Source organism: Peromyscus maniculatus, chromosome 23, assembly GCF_049852395.1.
Source record: "Peromyscus maniculatus bairdii isolate BWxNUB_F1_BW_parent chromosome 23, HU_Pman_BW_mat_3.1, whole genome shotgun sequence".
NCBI classification, from domain to species: Eukaryota; Metazoa; Chordata; class Mammalia; order Rodentia; family Cricetidae; genus Peromyscus; species Peromyscus maniculatus.
The window spans coordinates 36788507-36808195 of record NC_134874.1 but is presented as its reverse complement, the minus strand read 5'-3'; the positions used below and the strand labels follow the sequence as shown (position 1 = coordinate 36808195).

Genomic DNA, 19689 nt, shown 5'->3' with positions numbered 1-19689 from the left:
ATCACCAAGGAAGAGTTGCCCAAGGCCTTGTGACCCTGCTGCAATGTGCACAGAACATCATTCTGGGAGATTTAGGATTTAATGCTTGCAGTGGTAGGCTTTGTCTGCCCTCCCCTTGTACCTGAAAGTATGCAACAACTTGTTTTTGAGTTTTCAGACTGATAGCCAGGCCATTTACCTTGAGCTTTAGAGGAGGCTTTGAACTTAGGCTTTTCAGCAATGTGGACTAAAACAAGACTTTTGCACTATTGGCATGAAATGAATGCACTCATGTTCTGATATTGGCATGAGTATAAGGGCCAAGGGCAGAATTCCATGATTTGGTTGTAGTTTCTTCCTTCATGAACCCACATGTGGCAATTTTGGCTCCCAGTGTTTCAATGTTAAGCAGTAGTGGGACCATTATGAGACAGAGTCTAATGGCCCTAAATTGGACATCTGCATCAACCTCCTCTTAAGTCCCAGGAACATCAAAGAGGATGGGTACAAAGAATGTAAAGCCAGAGAATGGAGAGGAATGCTATGGAACCTATGTTCCAGACATCACTTAGCTGTGGCATTTACGAACTCATAGCAATTGTTGACACCTGAAGAAACCCTTTCTGGGCTCATCCACCTCTCTTCATGGGGTGGGTGAGTCTCAGAGGGTCCACCATTCCATAAAGCTAAAGATGGCTAAGGGAGGAGAAGAAAGATTTTCTTCAGTGCTGTAGTGACTACTAAGTTGTCCATGCTCCAGCATATTGCATTCCACCCACACCCTGGCAAGAAACTCCAAATAAACTCAATGAGTCACACACACAAAAATAGCTATGAAAGTGAGAAGCGGCAAGTGAGGAAGAAGAGGTTTAGCAGGAGAGGGCAAAGGAGGTTAATTGGAGAGTGAAATGACCAAATTTAATTATATGCATATATTAAATTATCAAAGGATAAGTATGGATAGACAATATTTTAAAAATATTTTATTTGAATTAATTTTCACAATGCATGTTTTTCTTTTAATTTTTTAATTTGATAATTTCATACATGAGTACTGTATTCACATCATTTACAGTCCAGCTCTATGTACCCAACACTTCCTCTCATGTTTATGACCTGTTTTTCTATGATTATTATCACACACACACACACACACACACACACACATACACCACACAAACATGCACACATGTATGTAAGTCCATTTAGAGTTGCTGATTATTATATGTGTTTATTGCTGACCAATTCCAATTAGATGACCTATCATGGGGCTGAACCCTGGAGAAGACTGGTTCGCTCCTCTCAGCACCCATTGATTGCCTATAGGTCTTCATCTAGATGTGAGACTTTGTACAATTTCCCCATCCACAATGAATGTTAGCTGGTGGTGTTGTTCCTGGGGCTTTGTTACAGCAGCCTCATGGTTGAGATTTCACAAACACAGCACACCTGTCATGTCAAGATATCACTATGTAACTTCAGTTGTCTTGGTCCTCAGGCTCTTACAGTCTATGGTTCCTGATCTTTAGGTAGAGGTTGCATTACAAATGTAATATAAGTATAAAATATAAAACAAACTAGGCTGTGCACCCTATGTTCACTTACTCTGCATTTGTCATGTTATGGATCTCTATGGAAGCCTCCATGTGCAGCAGAAAGAATCTTCTTTGATGAGGGCTGAGAGCTACACTTAGCTACACCACCAGCTAACATTCATTGTGGATGGGGAAATTGTACATTCACAGAGAGACAAATAAAGAAGTAAGTTCAATTTTAAAAACACTGTTTTGATTTAAAAATTTAATTTGAAATGTATGAGTGTTTGTGTAGCCTTGGCTGCGCTGGATCTCACTCTACAGACAAGGCTGGCTTTGAACTCAGAGATTCACCTGTCTCAGCCTCTCAAGTGCTGAGATTAAAAGCATGCTCCAACACCACCCAGCCAATTTAGTAGGTTATAAAGAGAAAAGAAGACATGAATTTGGGTGGGGGATTAGGTATAGCTTCCAAAGGAATTTGATTGGGGGAGTAGGGCATGTAAATGAACAAATTATATTGTGTTTATGTGTGAAATTCTCATAGCATGAAATGTAGATGAATTTCTAAGTAGTCTTATTAAACAAACAACAAAAAAACAAACAAACCAACAAGAAACCACAGAGCTAGAAATAGGGGTGAAAAATCTGATAGAGAGCAGAGGAATTGGAACAGCCACCAGTTAACCTTACCTCACCGTGCCACAGCTTCCAAAGTGCTACTTCCAGTCTTACCCATGCCTTTATCGCCAGCCACTATAGTAAACATGGAGGTCAGCAAGTGGTAGCACATGCCTTTAATCCTATTCCTCGGGAGGCACAGATCCATCTGGATCTCTGTGGGTTCAAGGCCACAGTGGGAATAGAGTCAGGCATGGTGGCACACACCTTAAATCCCAGCACTAAACATAAATGACTGGAGTTCTATACAGACAGACAGGAAGTAATGTATCTGAGTGGAGAGGAAGTGAGATGGCAGAACAGAAAGGCATGGGTATACAGGAAGTAGGTCTCTTTGGTGGAGGGTCTCCAAGGGGCGAGAATGTGGCTTACTTCTTTCTGCTCCCTCAGATTTTCACCCCAATTTCTGGTTCTGGATTTTTTATTAATAAAATCTTTTAAGATTCGTGTTACAGACCAGCCCCCAGCTCTCATCCTTCCCAGAGTCCCTATCTGGACCAGAGACCCTGCAATCTTCTTGCCCTGCCCCCACACCCAGGAGAAGCACAATGTGAAGATGCCGGTAAGCCATGAGTCACGTGGCAAGGTATATTTAAGCTATAAGAACAGTTAGCAAGAAGCCTGCCATGGCCATACAGTTTGTATGCAATATAAGTCTCTGTGTTTACTTGGTTGGATCTGAGAAGCTGTGGGACTGGCAGGTGACAAAGATTTGTCCTGACTGTGGGCCAGGCAGGAAAACTCTAGCTACATCCTTCAACAGCCAGCCTTGAACATCACAAAATGGAAGAAGCAGAGGAAAGCAACCTTATGGATAACATCATGAAGAGGCTAGAGGCTTATAAAGAAGAAATCAAAAATGAAATTAAGGAACAGACAAACAAAAAATGGAAAGAATGATATAAAAAACTAGAGGAAAGGACAAAGCAGAAGAAAACATTAAATCCCCAAAAGAAAATCATGCAAAAGCAATGAAACAGATGAGGGAAATAGTCCAAGACCTGAAAAGGGAAATACAAAAAATGAAGAAGATGCAAACAGAGGGAATGCTGGAAATAGAAAATCTGAGTAAACAAACAGGAACTTCAGATGCAAGTATAACCAACTGAATGCAAGAGATGGAAGAGGGGATCTCTGGCATTGAAGATACGGTAGAAGAAATAGATTCATCCATCAAAGAAAACACTAAAGCCAACAAAGTCATGACTCAAAATGTCCAAGAAATTTGGGACACCATGAAAAGACCAAAACTAAGAATAATAGGGATAAAGGAAGGAGAAGAATACCAACTCAAAGGCACAGAAAATATATTCAACAAGATCATAGAAGAAAACTTTCCTAACTTAAAGAAGGAAATGCCTATGAAGATAAAAGAAGCCTATAGAACACCAAAAAGACTACACACCTCAAAAAAGGCCCCTCGCCACATAATAATTAAACAACTAAACCTACAGAATAAAGAAAGACTATTAAGAACAGCAAAGGAAAAAGACCAAATGACTTATAAAGGCAAACCCATCAGAATGACACCCAAATTTTCAATGGAGACTTTGAAAGCAAGAAGGACCTGGACAGATGTAATGCAGACACTAAGAGACCATGTATGCCAGAATAGGCTAATATCATTGGGACCATGTGAAACTGAGAAGCTTTTGTAGAGCAAAGGACATGGTCAACAAGACAAAGCGACAGTCTACAGAATGGGAAAAGATCTTTACCAACCCCACATCTGACAGAGGGCTGATATCCAGAATATATAAAGAACTCAAGAAATTAGACATCAAAATGCCCAACAGGCCAATTAAGAAATGGGCTATAGAACTAAAAAGAGAATTCTCAACAGAGGAAGCTCAAATGGCTGAAAGACACCTAAGGAATTGCTCACCATCCTTAGTCATCAGGGAAATGCAAATAGAAACAACTCTGAGATACCACCTTATGCCTGTCAGAATGCCTAAGATCAAAAACACTGAAGACAGCTTATGCTGGAGAGAACATGGAGCAGAGAGAACTCTCTTCCACTGCTGGTGGGAATGCAAGCTTGTACAGCCACTTTGGAAATCAATATGGTGCTTTCTTAGAAAATTGGTAATCAATCTCCCCTAAGACCCAGCTATGCCACTCTTGGGCATATATACAAGGAATGCTCAATCATACCACAAGGGCACTTGCTCAGCTATGTTCTTAGCAGCATTGTTTGTAATAGTCAGAACCTGGAAACAACCTAGATGCCCTTCAACTGAAGAATGGATAAATAAAATGTGGTACATATACACAATGAAGTACTACTCAGCAGAGAAAAACAATGACATCATGAGGTTTGCAGGCAAATGGATGGATCTAGAAAAAAATCATCCTGAGTGAGGTAACCCAGAATCAGAAAGACAAATATGGTATGTACTCTCATAGGAGGATACTAGATGTAAAACAAAGATGACTAGAGTGCTACTTACAACTCCAGGGAGGCTACCTAGAAATAAGGACCCTAAGAAAGACACAGAGAATGCCCAATGACAGAGAAATGGAGGAGATCTACATGAACAACCTGGACGTGAGTGGGGGTAATGAAGGGCAAGGTTCAATGGAAAGAGAGCTTAGGGGAGTGGGAGATCACAGTTGGATCAAGAACAGAGAGGGAGAACAAGGAATAAGAAACCATGATAAATGAAGACCACATGAGAATAGGAAGTAGCAAAGTGATAGAGAGGTCCCCAGAAATCCACAAAGATATCTCCACAACAGACTACTGGCAATGGTTGAGAGAGTGCCCGACCTGACATACTTTGGTGATAGGATGGCCAAACACCCTAACTGTCATGCTAGAAACCTCATCCAATGACTGAGGGAACTGGATGCAGAGATCCATGGCTAGGCCCCAGGTGGAGCTCCAGGAGTCCACTTGGTGAGAAAGAGGAGGGATTGTATGATTGAGAATTGTTGAGACCAAGATAGGAAAAAGCACAGGGACAAATAGCCTAATGAACGGAAACACATAAACTATGAACCAATAGCTGAGGAGCCCCCAACTGGATCAGGTACCCTGGATAAATGAGGTAGTTGATTAGCTTGAACTGTTTGGGAGGCATCCAGGGTAGTTGGACTGGGACCTGTCCTTAGTTCATGAGCTGGCTGGTTGGAACCTGGGGCTTATGCAGGGACACTTCGCTCAGCCTGGGAGGAGGGGACTGGACCTGCCTGGATTGAATCTACCAGGTTGAACTGAATTCCCAGGGGAGTCTTTGCCTGGAGGAGATGGGCATGGGGATGGGGTGGGGGTAAGGCAGGGGGGGTGGGAGGAGGGGGGAGGACAGGGGAATCCATGGCTGATATGTAAAATTAAATTAAATTATAAAATAATAAAATAATTAATAAAAATAAAAATAAAAATAAAAGATTTATGTTACATTTGTTACCCTACACTTTGTGGCAAGAATTCATTAAAAAGACGCTTGTGGCATTACAGATCTTTGGCTTAGGGCTGAGCTGTATGCAGCCAGATCTCCACACCCAGTGGGCCAGAGTCTCCTTGTTTTTTCTCTCCTGGTGGGTGGTGGGCTCTCTATGGATTCCCTTCTCCGATTGGTACCATACTATGTAAGCTGCTTTGAAATTTCCTCAGACTTCTACTGTTCTATGCAGTCGACATATTTGCTGAATCGATTAAGATATCCTAAAGGAAGGAATTAGTTAAAAGAGAATTTTTTTCCCACATTAAAAAGTGGGAAACATTTTTGCAATGCAATGAATTTGGTCTCTGTTTAATAACATATTAGACAGTCTGAAAACAGTACAATTAAATAAGAGGATAATTAATGTTGATGGGATGTATGTAACATCAGTTAGGAATGTTATTTGTTTGGTCATTTTTATTTTTGAAAAAAAAAAAAAAGGTTGGCCAATTTAAGTGCCAAGATAAAAGCTTTAGAAAAACCAGTTAAAATGAATCATACAGAAATACAGACCCAGACTGAGCATTTAAAAGTGAACCTATCTCAGGATTGACTTTAAAAAACCTGTTAAAATGAACTATTGAGAAAGTCAGACCCAGACAGAAGAATTTAAAGGTAAATATATCTCAGGGTTGAATTACATGGTTACAGAGAAACAGCTTCAGGTTACCAGTCAGCAAACATTAATCTTTCCAGTAACCTTATGGGAACTGCCAAATGATCAAGGGTGGGTACAAAATAACTGGACTCATGGTCAACTTTCAATAGAATTATCCAACATGACTGGGAGGAACTAATTACAGCTGTCCTGGAGACTAGTCCACAATTACAGTGGAGAACATGGTTTAAAGAAGAGGTTAAAACAATAGAACAACTATGTAGGACTAGAGGTATGGAAGTTACCCAAGATCAGCTTCTTAGAGAAGGCGAATATGCTGATTTATAAAGACAATTTTTATATAATAACCAAACCCTAACTCTATGCCATGTGGCAGCCTTGAATGCATGGGAGAGAATTGAGGAAGCAGGGAAGAAAATTGAACCATTTACAAAAGTTATATGAAGACCAAGAGAAGTCTTTATGGATTTGTTACAAACACCATCTTCAGCAGTAAATAGAATGATACCAAATTCAGAAGATAGACAGATAATAATCGAATCTTTGGCTTTTCAGCATGCTAATGCAGCATGCCAGAGGGTGATCAGGCCATTAAACACCAGATCAGCACCCCTGGAGGATTGCATCAGGGACACAACTAATATTGAGTCTTGTGACCATGATGATATGTAGATAGGAGAGCTGATATCAAAGGCTTTGAGGAAAAATAATAATGTCAGATATGTTCATTGCAGTAAACAAGGTCATCTGAATAGGGTCTGTGAACAGGGTATTCCTAGAAACAATGTTTATTCAAGGAACAATGGCAACAGAATGCCCCTCCCTTCAGGATTATGCAGAAAGTGTGGTAAAGGTAAAACATTGGACTAATAAATGTAGATCAACAAGGGACAGACAAAATAATCCTTTGGCTTTACCATTGGGAAACTCCCTGAGGGGCCTACCCCAGGCCCTCATGGCAAATTCAGTTCAGTCCTTTCCTGCCATCATAGAAGAAACTCCTTCTTAGAGCAATTAATAATCAAATGCCTATTGTAAAAAAAACATACTGCTCAGGGTAAAAGAACAGCTGTAGCACAGAGAAAAGGAAATTCAGGAGAAACCATAAAGCAAATTTTTTGTCAAACTTCTATAAATGAACAAAGACCAAAATTAAAAATACGAATAAATGATGTTCTCTTGGAAGGTCTGGTAGACACATGTGTGGATGTTACAATAATTGCACCAGAATTTTGGCATCCAAATTGGTCTCTTCAGGAGGCAAATGTTCAGCTGTTAGGAATTGGAACATTATCTCAAGTGAAACAGAGTGTAAGATGGGTTGAAGATATAGGGCCAGAAGGACAGAGAGGAAAATTAAAGCCATATGTGGCTAATATAGCTATGAATTTGTGATGCCATGATTTATTATAACAACAGAATACTCAGATTAACATCCCTCCAACCTCAGAGACAAACACATGTTTCTGAGAGAAATATTAGGAGATATTATTATAAAGAACAGTTACTGGCCACCCAGATTGTACAAGGATAGGGCACAACAACTGCTGGTCTTTCAAAGACACCAACAGCTCTACCTTTAAAATGGTTAACAGACAAGCCTGTATGTGTTCAGCAATGGCCTTTAACAACAAAGAAACTGCAGGCTTTAGAAGAGCTGGTACAAGAGCAGTTAAATGCTCACCATATTTAAGAATCAACCTGTACTTGATATTAAAAAGAAATTTGGTAAATGGAGAATTGTAACAGACCTAAGAGCAATTAACAAAGTAATTCAGTTAATGGGCTCTCTAAAATCTGGAATTCCTTTGCCTAAAGGATAGCCTAAAGAATAGCCTAAAGGATTTGCCTAAAGGATAGCCTCTTATAGTTATCAATTTAAATGACTGTTTCTTGTCACTCCCCTTACAAGAAAAAGACAAAGATTTACTTTCATGGTGCCTACTTATAATAATTCTCAACCGGTTAAGAGATATCAATGGAGGGTTCTCCCACAGGGAATGTTAAATAGCCCAACACTTGGCAATATTTTGTACAACAGCCATTGGAAGTAATACATAAACAATTTCCTAAATCTATAATTTATCATTACATGGATGGTATTTTATTAGCTGATTCAAATGCAGAGAATATAGAAAGAACGTTTGAAGAAGTAAGGAAAATTTTGCCTTGTTGAGGATTATAAATTGCTCCTGAAAATACAAAGAGATTTAATTAATTATTTAGGAGACAAAATAGGTCTAAAAAAAGTTACATGCCCAAAGGTACAAATTAGGAGAGATTGATTATGGTCTCTTTTTTTTTTCATCACAAATAAGACTTTTATTTGTCACTATTAGAAATCTGGATTTCAAACATATTCTTGGATTGGTGGTTCATATCCATCTGCTCGCTCAACTTTAGCAGCTGTCTCATCACCAGTAGCTTTTCCAGAACCACCTTCACCATGGAGCTCCATGAGTTTTCCCAATTCAAACTTGGGTTTCTTCAGCATTTTTACTTTTCTAACGAAGACATCATGAAGAGGATAAATGGACTGGCAAGCCTTTTCTATGTCTTTCCCAATGCTGTCTGGAATCAATTTATTAACCACTTCCTTCAAGTCATTTGTCTGCACTTCTCGGGTCATGATTTCCATCATCTTCTTTCTGATCTGGCAGACCTGCTGGTGCTGTGCATAAGAGGTCTTGTGTATCTGGTTGTTGTGTTTTTTAGTGAAACCAACACAGAACAGATGGAGCAAATAACCATCAGTTGTCTTGACATCCACATGAGCTTCAATCATGGTCTGCCACTTTTTGACCATGGAACACATTTTGTCCCAGGTAAGATCCATGCCATGGACGTTAGTCAGACAGTTTTTGCCCTTCATCATTCTGTAGATCAGCAAGGCTCACTTCAAACACACGACCCTTGAGGCCATCAGATGCGATTTTGTTCCTTGAGTCCTCCTGACTAGTGTCTTTCCAATGTTTCTAATATTGAATATAGCCAGAGCTTTCACATCATACCAATCTTTCTTCGAAAATGGATCAACTACTTTTTTCTTGGCTCGCTTCTTGCCGCCTTTCGTCAGGCGCTTGTTCTTGCCAACTGCCACGGTGCTGGGGGAGAGCCAAAAGGGCGAAAGTAGAACTCATGTGAGAACTTACGCGAGCGGCGGGGAGCACTGTCTCTGATTATGGATTCTTAATGATTTTCAAAGATTATTCAAGGCTGGGCGGTGGTGGTGCACGCCTTTAATCCCAGCACTCGGGAGGCAGAGCCAGGCGGATCTCTGTGAGTTCGAGGCCAGCCTGGGCTACCAAGTGAGTCCCAGGAAAGGCGCAAAACTACACAGAGAAACCCTGTCTCGGAAAAAAAATAAAAAAAAATTAAAAAAAAGGGGCTGGAGTGTTGGCTCAGAGGTTAAGAGCACTGCTTGCTCTTCCAAAGGTCCTGAGTTCAATTCCCAGCAACCACATGGTAGCTTACAACCATCTGTAATGAGATCTGGTGCCCTCTTCTGGCCTGCAGGGATATGTGCAGACAGAACATTGTATAATAATAAATAAGTAAATCTTAAAAAAAAACCAGAAATAAAAAAAAAAAGATTATTCAGAGTCATTTCCATTCTATGGACTGTTGTTGGGATAAAAAATGATGAAGTGAATAACTTGTTCAAAACCTTAGAAGGTGACAAGGACTTAGATAGTACAAGGGAATTATCAGCTGAAGTTGAGAGAGAATTGGCCTTGGTGGAAAATAGAGTACAGGAAAATAGATGCACATGTGGATTGTGTGGATCCAGAGCTTGATTGGTTTTTGGTTATTTTACACTCTATGCATTCTCCCACAGGAATTTTAATGCAGAGGGAAGATATTATATTGATTGGAATGGATATTTCTACCAAATAAATACAGTAAAATTAAAAACTTACATGGAAAAGGTCTCTGATTTGATTTTAAAAAATTGAGACTTCATCAATTAGCAGTAATAGACCCAGCAGAAATCATAGTACTTTTAACTAAGGAGGTCATTGACAAATTATGGGCAGAAAGTGAACTTTGGCAAAGAGCTTGCAGTCATTTTTTTGGGAGTGATTAATAGCAAATATCCCAAAAGTGATAGAATTGAACTTATAAAGAGAGCTGATTGGATTCTGCCTGTCCTTGTATGGGAAACACCTATATCTGGAGTCTGTACATTTTATACAGGTGCAAAAAAACAAGGAAAGGCAAGTTACAAATCAGAAAATTTAAATAAAGTGGTTCAGAGTCCTTATAATTTTGTCAAAAATTGGAGTTATAGGCTATTCTGTTTCAGAACCTCTCAACATAGTTACTGACTCTCAGTATGCTGAAAGAGTGGTCTTACATATTGAGACTTACATATTTATCCTTGATAAATCAGAATTAATTTTGTTATTTATTCAGTTACAAGATATAATCAGGAATAGGAAGCATCTCTTATACATAACTCACATCCGATCCCATATGTGTCTTCCAGGTCCTCAAACACAAGGTAATGATAAGATTGATAAAGTATTCATAGGAAATTTGCTGGAGGCCTCAGAATTCCATATAAACATCATGTCAATAGTAAGGGTTTCAAAAAGAATTTTTCCATAATCTGGCAACAAGCCAAGGAAATTCTAAATTAATGTCCTACTTGTTCTTTTTATAATCAGATTCTGCTACCAGCAGGATATAACCCAAAGGGTAGTCAGAGGAATGAAATCTGGCAGATGGATGTGTTTCACTTTGCAGAATTTGGAAAATTGAATATGTACACCACAGTATCGATACTTTTTCAATATTTCAATGGGCAACTGCTTTGAGTTCTGGAAAAGCTGATTCAGTCACCATGTGTTTGCTAGAAGTTATGACATTATGGGTATACATGTACAAATTAAAACTGACAATTCCCCATCATACGTCTCTGTTAAAATGAAACAGTTTTTTTCCTTATTACAATATAAAACACATTACAAGTATACCACATAATCCTACAGGCCAAACTGTTATAGAAAGGTCAAATCGAACTCTAAAGTGTATGCTAAATAAACAGAAAGGGGTAACAAAACCCCGAGAAATAGATTACTTAATGCTCTATTAACTTTAACCTTTCTCAGTGCTAATGAGAAAGGAACAGCAGCTTCAGAGAGACATTGGATAATAGAAAAAATCTACAGAATTAAACCAGTCTATGTACTTTAAAGATGTGCTGACCTCAGAATAGAAACCAGGATATGTGTTACATTGTGATGAGGTTTTGCTTTTGTTTCTATGGGAGAACAGAAGCTATGGATACCATCAAAATTGATACAGGTTCTATTTGAACAAGAGAAACCTCTTAGTTAGAGGAGGTGATAGCTCATCAACCAGCATGAACATCAAATTTAAACTAACTTATACCATTAACAAATGCTTTTCAATTTGTCAGATATAACTTGCCAAAAGGGAACCTCCCTAAAGTTAGTCTTGGGGAAGGGTTTTTATCTTTCAGGGAATGAAGGCTAAGGAATCTGAAGAATACTATACAAACGAGACATCTGAAGAAAAAGGACAAATCATTAAGAAAAAATGTTCCAAGAAAGAATAAATTAGTATATTGGTATATGACATATAAAATTTCATAAGTCTTCCTAAATGTTTGTTTCTGCTCTTCTCTACAGACACATGACACAAATGGTCTTTATGTAGTCTGAGTTCAATTAAAATTTAAAGCTGGTTTTGGAGTTGGAGAAAGGCTTTCTCCTTCTGTAAACCCAAGCATGTTTGTTAAATGAAAATACAAAATCTCTGTATCATGTCAGAAGATCCATCTGATATGGGACAGAAGTAAACCAAAATTAAGGGTGTATTCTATTGCCACTAAGCTCATAATTCTTTCATTCTATTTTTGAATCTTTAAAACTTTTGTTAATGTATGAATTTTATATCAGAATTTATAAGATTAATATATAATTTAACTTTTGTCATAATATTAATGGTCATTTAGAGTACTAATTATTTTTAGGAAAAAGGCTTCATCTAGCTGCCTCTACATGTTTTTTTCTGTTGGAGTCACTATCAGTTTCCTGCAGGAAATCATGACCACATGTAGCTAGAGTTTTCCTGCCTTGCCCACAGTCAGGACAAATCTTTCTCACCTGCCAGTCCCACAGCCACCCAGACCCAACCAAGTAAACACAGAGACTTATATTGCTTACAGACTGTATGACCATGGCAGGCTTCTTACTAACTGTTCTTATAGCTTAAATTAATCCATTTCCACAAATCTATACCCTGCCATGAGGCTCAAGGCTTACCAGCATTTTCACATGCTGCTTATCCTGGCGGGTGGCTAGCAGTAACTCCTTCTGCCTTCCTGTTCTCTTATTTCTCCTTTCTGTTAGTCCCGCCTATACTTCCTGCCTAGCCATGGCCAATAAGGTTTTATTTATTGACCAATCAGAGCAACAACATTTGCCATACAGACCATCCCCCAGCACAGTCAAGTGCAGACCATCTCAGACACCTGCACTCAGGCCCATGGTCCTAATCATCCTCTATGCAGACCTGCTGGGTAAAGCCACAAGGAACCCAAGAACAGGCTCCCACAGGACATACAGAACAGCACTAAAAGGAAGTATAGGCGGGACTAACAGAGAGGAGAAATAAAAGAACAGGAAGGTAGAAGGGGTCACTGCCAGCTGCCCGCCAGGACAAGAAGCATGTGAAAATGCTGGTAAACCACGAGCTGCATGTCAGGGTATAGATTTGTGGAAATGGATTAATTTAAGATATAAGAACAGTTAGCAAGAAGCCTGCCATGGTCATACAGTTTGTAAGCAATATAAGTCTCTGTGTTTACTTGGTTGGGTCTGAGCAGCTGTGGGACTGGTGGGTGAGAAAGATTTGTCCTGACTGTGGTCAAGGCAGGAAAGCTCTAGCTACAAATGGCACCCAATGAGAAGGCAAGAATTTCCACCTAAAACCTGAGAAAAAATTCTAAAACGGAGCTAAAAACAGCTTCCTAATTGTCTCTCTCAAATGAGTGGCTGCTTGCCTGTTTGAGCTATTTGTGGGTTCCTGGCATGTGTGCTTGACCTGCAGTATGGTGTGAATGAGGCCTCTGTAAGTGGCACATTAAGCTGCATGGTGGATTTAGCCTTTGCTAGTACAAAAAAAAAAAAGGTTTCTGGGCTACACACTGCATGGATAAAAGCATAGTCCCATGATAGCTCCCAGAGCTGGTGGTAAACAGACCACTGCCATTTTGGGAAGCTGAGGTGGGTGGAGTCAGCAAACATAGCAACGTTTCAGTCTTAGAAATGCTGCAGTTTAAAGCAATAGATTGACAATAAGACAGATTCAGATGGAACAAGACTTTAAATGCTTTACAATGTGTGTAAAAATGTACATAGGCTTGGAAGAGAGAGGAAAAGGAACATAGACAATTATATAAAGAAATAAAAAGTTAAAAAATAAAGTCTTATAGAGAAAGTAAAAGTAATATAAAAAATAAGCCATGTAAAGATGGATATCACACAGAGAGGCTGGATAATATTGTCTTTGGGATTTTTAACTACAGAAAAACATTTGATCGAAAAAGATGTTGAGTTAAACCAATGTGTATATTTTAAAGATTCCTTGACTTTAAAACTTGGATATAAGGATGTGTTACTTTGGAAAGGAGGCTCTGCTTTTGTTTTCACAGAAATCAAGAGGCTATGGATTTGTTCCAGATTAAGATACATCAGGTTTGACCAGCCAAGACCCCCTGAAAGGTCTCTGATGACACCATGTCCCAGATTATCCAATATCCAGAATGGTTTAAAGGCAACTGGCTCAGACATTACAGCCTCATGGACTATTCCATAATCCTAAAATTTTCTTTGTATCCCCATAAGATACAGTGCCCCCCTCCAGCAGGAAGTAGTAAGAGAAACTAAGCCCAAATTCCCAAATTATATGTAATTTTACTTTGTTAAGGTTAAAACCTTCCTTTTTGAAAAAAAGGATGGTGGAAGTGCTGTGGGATGTTCTGTATGTCCTGTGGGAGCCTGTTCTTGGGTTCCTTGTGGCTTTACCCAGCAGGTCTGCATAGAGGATGATTAGGACCATGGGCCTGAGTGCAGGTGTCTGAGATGGTCCACACTTGGCTATACTGCGGGATGGTCTGTATGGCAAATGTTCTTGCTCTGATTGGTCAATAAATAAAACCTTATTGGCCATGGCTAGGCAGGAAGTATAGGTGGGATTAACAGAGAGGAAAAATAAAAGAACAGGAAGGCAGAAGGAGTCACTGCCAGCCGCCCGCCAGGACAAGCAGCATGTGAAAATGCCGGTAAGCCATGAGCCTCATGGCAGGGTATAGATTTGTGGAAATGGATTAATTTAAGCTATTAGAACAGTTAGTAAGAAGCCTGCCACGGCCATACAGTTTGAAGCAATATAAGTCTCTGTGTTTACTTGGTTGGGTCTGGGTGGCTGTGGGACTGGCAGGTGAGAAAGATTTGTCCTGACTGTGGGCAAGGCAGGAAAACTCTAGCTACAACCACACCTAACAGCAATTTTGAAGTCTCCAAAAAATAATAATGGGGCCCCACAATGATGATTCCACATGTATGATAATAAATACCACTAAGCTGACAAACATCACCCAAAGATCAGCTTTGGAGTACAAACTGCTCAGAACAATTTCAAGATGGCTAGCTGAGATGATCTAGCCCAACAGACTATTCAAGTAAGGACTTGAGATAAGCCCTGCACTTTTGCATATGCAGAGACTGGACATCAAATGATACAGCTACCTCTCCCAGGACTTGACAATTAACCCAAAATTTTTCTTTACAACATCTCCTAAAGATGCCTTCAACTCCAAACATCAGTAAGTAATTAAGAACATGCAGCCCACATTCCCAAGTGGTGGGGCTGGTGGCTTTTGGTCATTCTGTGGGTTTTGGATAACTGTCATTATTTAGGATGGTTGGTTACAAGTTATTATTATTAATGGTCAAGAATAAGGCTAAACAAAGGAGATAGATTTAAGGTTCTTGTTTGAAAAAAAAGAAAAAGAAAAAAAGAGGATGTAGATAGGAGGGAGACTATTGAATCTACTCTGAAAAGCAAAAAGTGAGGATGTAAACATGATACAGATAAAAGGGTAGATTAATAAATCTACTTTTTTTTTTTGGTTTTTTCAAGACAGGGTTTCTCTGTGTAGTTTTGCGCCTTTCCTGGAGCTCACTTGGTAGCCCAGGCTGGCCTCGAACTCACAGCGATCCGCCTGGCTCTGCCTCCCGAGTGCTGGGATTAAAGGCGTGCGCCACCACCGCCCGGCTTAAATCTACTTTTAAAAGGCATCTAATAGTTTTAAATATTTTACATTGGATTGGATTTTTGTATATTGTATAGAAATTATGTATATTGATATCAGTTTGAGATTGATTTTGTTAGAATATATTGTACATATATTTCCAATCTTGTTCAAGGTATTGTACCTATACAGTTCATTTAACAATGTAATGCCATTTGCTAATCCTTGAAAGTTATTGTTACTAACTAAGTAGGATATAAAGAAATGAAAATTAGTGGTTAGAACTCTTGGGCATATGCCCAAGTAATGCTCAAACTTACCACAAGGGCTCATGCTCAAGTATGTTCATATCAGCATTATTCATAAATAGCAAGAACCTGGAAACAACCTAGATGCCCCTCAACTGAAGAATGGATAAAGAAAATGTGGCACATATTCACAATGGAGTACTACTCAGCAGTAAAAAAACAATGATATTATGAAATTTGCAGACATTTGGATGGAACTAGAAAATATCAACCTTAGTGAGGTAACCCAGTCTCAGAAAGACAAACGTAGTATGTACACACTCATAAGTGAATACTAAATGTGATGGAAGGGATGGCCAGACTGCAACCCACAGCTTCAGAGAGGCTAGCTAGCAAGAAAAGACCCTAGAAGGGACACATGGATGACCCAGCAAAGGAGAAATGGATGAGATCTACATGAACAGACTGGGTATGGGGGAGGTGGCAGAGGGCGAGGAGTGGGGGATGAGAACACAGGGAAATGGGATAGTCAAGCTGGAAGAGGGACAGAGTGGGAGGGCAGAGAGGGAGATACCATGATAGATGAGGACATCATGGGAATAGGAAGAGGCAGGGTGCTGGGGATGCTCTCAGGATGATCCCACCTTGGACTGCTGTCAGTGGTCCAGAGGGTGCCTGTATTGGTCTACTCTGGTGACTGGTCTATTGAATAACCTGTCATCATAGAGCCTTTGTCCAGTGACTAATGGAGGCAGATGCAGACATCCACAGTCAGGTACTAGGCTGAGCTCCAGGAATCCAATAGTTGAGAGAGAGGAGGGATTCTACAAGTAGGGGACATTGAGATCATGATGGGAAGACGTGCAGAGATGACCAGCCAACCTAGTGGAAGTCCATGAACTGTTGACTAGTGACTTTGGAGCCCTGATGGTAGTGAACTAGGCCCTCTGGATATGGAAGACAGTTGTTTGGCTGGAACTGTTTGGGGGGCACCCAGGCAGGGGGATCAGGATCCATACCTGGTGCATGGGCAGGCTTTTGGGAATCTGGTGCCTGTTGTTTGATGCCTTGTGCAGCCTTGGTGAAGTGGGAAGGGGCTCGGACCTGCCTAGGCTCAGTATGCCGGGCTCTACTGACTCCCCATGAGAGATCTTGATTTGAGGGATATAGGGATTTGGGGTGGCTTGGGAGAGAGGGCTGGGGGTGGGGAGAGGTAGGCAGTAGGATCTGTGGGTGGTATGTAGAGTGAGTAGAAAAATTCTTAATAAAGAAAAATGAAAAAAAAAAGAAAATTAGTGGTTATTCATTACAATTGAACTTGTAGTCATATTAGGTATGTTTTCAAGGTCAAGAAGAGATATAGTTTAGATAGGCAGGTCATCTTCAAACCCTTCAGATATCTTCAGAATATGACATTTAAGCTGTTTTATTGACGCGGATTTTTCTTTTTCTTTTTCTTTTTTTTTTAATGACTATGAGACTTGTCTACTCCTGACAGCACCAATCAACTTCAGAGAAAATGATGGGCATTGAAGAAATTCCATATGAAGTTAACTTTCACTGTGGCAAATGTTAGCCACTAGGCAAGAAAGTGTCCTCAATTTGACTTCTGAAAGTATGCTATCCAAAATGGAAAAGCAGGACACAAAACAAATGACTGCTGATCCTTGCCAAGACAAGGCAGGAAGGCTCTTTAGAAAATCCTGCTTCACAAATGAGTCTGTCAGATATGCTAAGCCTGTAGACTGAAGATGATACCTGAAAGTTGCAGAGAAACCTCAGGTGACTGTCCAGGCAGCTGGCTGTTTCTATCACATTTTTTGGAAATTGCTTGTTTGTACCTCCTGTTTTACTATGTAATATTATTCCCTTCTTGGGTATCTGAGGGAGTTGAAGATTAGATAATTGTAGTCACAGTTTTCCTTGTCAATTTAGAAAAGAAACTCATTGAGAGGTGTTAAGTGTTTAAGTTTGAAAGGCATCAAAAGATAAATTTTGGTGGTTAATATAAGTTAGGATAGAAAGTGAATTAGGTACATTTTGAACTCACCAAAATACGATTGATAATGGAATCTTTTCTCTGAATTTGTCAAATGCAAATGCAAATAACATTATTGATGTATTTATTGCTTGTATATATTGTATATAGTTATTGTACTTATTGAATATAGTTTTTCTTATTAGTTATAGCTTTTTTACTATTTGGACAAGAAAAGGTGAAATGTGTTGATATTTTATCTGTGTCTCCTAATAAAGATTTTCTGAGGATCAGAAGAAAATGCCAGCCACTAAAGTAAACATAGAGCTCAGGCAGTGGTAGCCCACACCTTTAATCCTATCCCTCAGGATGCACAGATCAGACTGGATCTCTATGAGTTCAAGACTACACTAAGAACAGAGACAGGCATGGTGGCACACACCTAAAATTCCCAAAACTAACCATAAATGTCTAGGGGTCTGTACAGAGAGACAGGAAGTGATGTAGCTGAGTGGAGAGGAAATGAGATGGCAGAACAGAAAGGCATATAGGTGTGGGTATAGAGGAAGTAGGTCTCTTTGATGGAGGATCTCCAATTAGGTAAGTATATGGCTGGCTTCTCTCTGCCCCCTCAGTTTTTCACTCCAATTTCTACCTCCAGGTTTTTTTTTTTATTAATTAGACCTATTAAGATTCATGTTCCCTGAGCACAACAATTAATAAATGGGACCTCTCAAAAATGAGAAGCCTTTGCAGGGCAAAAGACACAATCAATAAGACAAAAAGACAGCCAACAGAATGGGAAAAGATCTTCACCAACCCCACATCTGACAGAGGATTGATCTCCACAGTATATAAAGAACTCAAGAAACTAGACATCAAAATACTGAAAAGTTCAATTAAAAAATGGGCTAAAGAGCTAAACAGAGAATTCACAAAACAAGAACTACAAATGGCTGAAAGATATTTAAAGAAATGCTCAACATCCTTAATCATCAGAGAAATGCAAATCAAAACGACTCTGAGATACCACCTTACACCTGTTAGAATGGCTATGATCAAAAACACCAATGACAGCCAGTGTTGGAGAGGATATGGAGCAAAAGGAACACTCCTCCACTGTTGGTGGGAATGTAAACTTGTACAACCACTGTGGAAATCAGTATTGCGGTTTCTCAGAAAATTAAGAATCGAACTACCTCAAGATCCAGCCATCCCACTCTTGGGCATATACCCAAGGAATGCTGATTCATGCCATAAAGATACATGCTCAGCTATGTTCATAGCAGCACTATTTGTAATAGCCAGAACCTGGAAACAACCTAGATGCCCATCAACAGAAGAACGGATGGAAAAAAATGTGGTACATATACACAATGGAGTACTACTCAGCAGAGAAAAACAATGACAGCATGAAATTTGCAGGCAAATGGATGGAACTAGAAAAAATCATCCTGAGTGAGGTAACCCAAACCCATAAAGACAGTCATGGTATGTACTCACTCATAATTGGATTCTAGATATAAAATAAAGAACAATCAGACCACAGTATGGAGGTCCCTAGCACAACTGTGGCTTATAATAAATTTCGGTTTTACTCAATTATTGAAAAAAAAGCCAAATGAATGGAAACACATGAACTATGAACCAAAGGCTGAGGGGCCCCCAGCTGGATCAGGCCCTCTGAATAGGTGAGACAGTTGATTGGCTTGATCAGTTTGGGAGGCAACTAGGCAGTGGGACCAAGTCCTGTGCTCATTGAATGAGTTGGCTCTTTGAAACCTGGAGCTTATGCAGGGACACTTGGCTCAGTCTGGGAGGAAGGGACTGGACCTGCCTGGACTGAGTCTACCAGGTTGATTGCAGTCCTCGGGGCGGGGGGAGAATTTGCCCTGGAGGAGGTGGGAATGGGAG

General features: G+C 39.8%; 1 pseudogene across 1 annotated transcript; it reads right to left on the bottom strand.

The window, feature by feature from the left end:
* Positions 1 to 949: 949 nt before the first annotated feature.
* On the bottom strand, positions 950 to 15898 carry LOC102922385 (small ribosomal subunit protein eS1 pseudogene; annotated as a pseudogene). Its single transcript, XR_013047582.1, has 2 exons — positions 15870 to 15898; positions 950 to 9367 (listed from the first exon to the last, which is right to left on the bottom strand). The product of XR_013047582.1 is annotated as a small ribosomal subunit protein eS1 pseudogene (transcript).
* Between the last annotated feature and the right edge of the window lie 3791 nt (positions 15899 to 19689).